Source organism: Pan troglodytes, chromosome X (assembly GCF_028858775.2).
Source record: "Pan troglodytes isolate AG18354 chromosome X, NHGRI_mPanTro3-v2.0_pri, whole genome shotgun sequence".
NCBI classification, from domain to species: Eukaryota; Metazoa; Chordata; class Mammalia; order Primates; family Hominidae; genus Pan; species Pan troglodytes.
In genome coordinates, this window is record NC_072421.2 from 109,878,340 (window position 1) to 109,881,980 (window position 3,641).

Sequence of the window (3,641 nt, forward strand, 5' to 3'; positions counted from 1 at the left end):
AATGGATTTGAGATTCATTCAAGCATGAGGATCAATTTTTTTTTTTTTTTTTGAGATGGAGTCTTGCTGTGTTGCCCAGGCTGGAGCGCAGTGGCACAAACTCGACTCACTGCAAGCTCCGCCTCCCAGGTTCACGCCATTCTCCCGCCTCAGCCTCCCTAGTAGCTGGGACTACAGGAGCCCACCACCACGCCCAGCTAATTTTGTTTTTGTATTTTTAGTAGAGATGGGGTTTCACTGTGTTTTAGCCAGGATGGTCTCGATCCCCTAACCTCGTGATCTGCCCGCCTCAGCCTCCCAAAGTGCTGGGATTACAGGCGTGAGCCACCGCACCCGGCCCGGGATCAATTTTTTTAAACCTTTTATCAAAGAGTAGTATTTCATTATAAGGAGGAACTACAGTTTGTTTACCCATGCAGCCACTGAAGGAAGTTTGGATTGTTTCCAGTTTTGTGATTATGGATTATCAATAAAATCACTCGAAATATTTCCGGGGCCCCGCCCACCCGACCATAGAGACACCGCATGGCTAGAGAAACTTCCATGATGTTCTGAGCTGCGAACGAAAACAGAACCAAAGCGTCAGAAAGGAGCGGGTGAAGGGGTGCGGCCGTTGCCAGGGCATCTTCTTAGCGTCGGGCAGGGCTGGTGAGTCAACTAGTGACAGTGGCGAGGAAGTGGGGGCGCTGAGCAAGCAAGACGAAGGCTGAAGGGAGCTAGGAAAAGGGCGCTGATCTCTGCAGCCTGGGAGGGCTTTTGTCCCCTGGAGGAAGGCCAGAAGAGATGGGGTCCCGAGGGCAGGGCTCACACAGCAAGAAAACGAGGAGCATGCCTGTCATTTTGAGCCCACAGAGAACGGAGAGTGGAGCCACTGGAGGACCGGCTGCTCGGGTTTATTCGGTAGCCGAGGCGGTTAAACAGTTCAGGGCTGGACCAGCCCGGACTGGAGCAGGGTGCAGCCTCCAGGGTTGCTGGGCAGCACTGAGACCCTTTGAGCACCGAACGGATAAACTACGGGAGCTTTCCGCACTTGCACATTGTTCCCGCGAGTTGCAGACGCAGGTTCCTGATGCTAGCGCTCATTCCTTGGCAGTCACCCTCAGTGAACTTCACAGTTGCCGTGACCTTCAGGATGAATGCTTGGATTCCAGGTGCGACTAGGTTTGCTGAGGGCCCCAGAAGGCTCCTTCCACCGTATCATAGTCTAATAAATAATTTTGTCAAGCCAGAGAAGCTAACAAAGGTAGAGACAAGCCTTAAAGAAAAGATAGTGGCGGAAATGACGGATCTGAACAAGCATATAAAACAAGCTCAAACCCAGCGGGAACAGCTACTGGAGGAATCCAGGGAGCTACACCGAGAAAAGTTACTTGTCCAGGCTGAAAACAGATTCTTTCTGGAATACCTGACTAACAAAACTGAAGAGTACACAAAGCAACCTGAGAAGGTATGGAACAGCTATTTACAAAAAAGTAGAGAGATTGAGCGAAGAAGACAAGAATCAGCCTCCAGGTGTGCAGAACAAATTTCAGTGCTTAAAACAGCACTCTTGCAAAAGGAAAATATCCAATCCAGTTTTAAGCGGAAGTTGCAGGCAATGAGGGACATTGCTATATTAAAGGAAAAGCAGGAGAAAGAAATACAGACATTACAGGAGGAGACAAAGAAAGTCCAAGCTGAGACAGCTGCAAAGACACGGGAAGTACAGGCCCAGCTCCTCCAGGAGAAAAGATTACTGGAGAAACAACTGAGCGAGCCAGACAGGAGGCTACTGGGAAAGAGAAAAAGAAGAGAGCTTAATATGAAGGCCCAGGCCTTGAAGTTGGCAGCAAAGCGGTTTATTTTTGAATACTCCTCTGGCATCAAGAGAGAGAACCAGCAGTTCAAGAAGGAATTACTGCAGCTAATTGAGCAAGCCCAGAAACTAATGGCTACTCAAAGCCACTTAGAAAACAGGAAGCAGCAGCTACAGCAGGAACAGTGGTATCTGGAGTCCTTAATCCGGGCGAGGCAGAGACTGCAAGGAAGTCATAATCAGTGCCTAAATAGGATGTTCCAAAGACCACACCCAGTCTTCCCCAAGGCACCAAATCAAGGATTAATCCAAAGTAACTCCTAAAATAACACTGATTAAATAAGAACTGGAGCAAGTACTCTTAAGTGCTACATTAACCTGGTTAGAAAGGCTTTTGGATTCCAGATTGCTGTTGTAAAATCTCCATCATGATGTGTTGGAGTGAAGGATTAGATGGTTTTATCCAACAGTCCTACTAGATATTTGGTAACCAGCTTCCCTTAACTAGCTTTTTCTTTAAATACTCTTGTTAATAAGCTATTCCACAAACCTCCTGTTAACCAACACATGACCCTAACCTAGCCATTTACCATACATCAAACTAGCTAAAGGAAACCAACCTAAGGAGGTGAAAACAGTTGTGATTTATTTCATCTAGCTAAATTATATTTCTTTATAGAGAAAGTACCTTTAAGGATAGCATTCCAAATAGACTTTGAATAGCGTTTTGCTCAGTAAATAACCAGTATCAGTTTATCCTCATTCCTTTTGACCAACTTAGCAGACAAAAGCAGTTTTTATAAGCTCTTCGTGAGTTTGTGCCAGTGACCAGGTAGCTCCTTCTAGTTTTCTCATGAGTGAAAAAGCATTCTGATAACAGCAAGTCCAGTAAGTGCTAGGCAGAGTGACCTTTCATCTGATGCTAAGCCCCTACAAGTTTAATTGAGAAGGTAAGAAAAGATGAAGGAGACATATATTAGGTCAGCTCTTTTGAAAATGTTTTATTTGGAGAAACACCTGTAGCACTGAGGTGACTGAATGCCTCCGCTTATTTCAGGAAAACCTATCCCAAAAAAGTTGAAATATTTGGACAACTTTTTTTTAAGTGCCATCGATTTCCCTAGCAGCATTCTAAAAGATAGCAATTAAAATGATGTTTGTTATCCTAAATGCTTTAGTTTTAGGTCATTTATTAATTTTCTTACAGGTGCACTTTCTAGTACATGAAGCATCTTTTGTAATTAATGTGTACCATATGTTTATTCCCATTTAGTATAACTATATATTTTAAATTATATATTTTTAGGATAGTTATATTTTTTTGGGGTTCTACAACATTGAAGTTGGACTAGTGATTTATTTGAATGCTGAATCCTAGTATAGGGGAATATAATCTCATATTTTAACATGGGTCCTCTATGGGAAAATAGGATGAACTTTGTTTCCCAGAAATTGTTAGTGATGAAAAACTTCAAAATAATTTTCCTGCATTTTCCGCTTTATTTACATGTAAAGTGAATTCCCTGAAAATTGGATTTAAAAAGGATTCTCCTTCAATGTGCCTTTACCTTGTAGCTTTAACAACTTTTCTGTTAAATATGTAGTTTTTTATTAAACAATGTTATTAAATAAAAACATTTATCCACTGGAAAAAAAAATATTTCTGAAGGGGAAGACACGAATACACCTGGGTGCCCACCAATGGTGGACTGGATAAAGAAAATATACATATATACTATGGAATACTACACAGCCATAAAAAAGAGTGAAATCACATCCTTTGCAGCAACATGGATGCAGCTGGAGGCCATTATCCTAAGTGAAATAACACAGGAAAAGAAAATCA

At 42.7% G+C, this 3,641-nt stretch overlaps 1 pseudogene; it reads left to right on the forward strand.

The window, feature by feature from the left end:
* Window positions 1–508: 508 nt before the first annotated feature.
* On the forward strand, window positions 509–3,002 carry LOC100610386 (coiled-coil domain-containing protein 121-like; annotated as a pseudogene).
* Window positions 3,003–3,641: the final 639 nt, after the last annotated feature.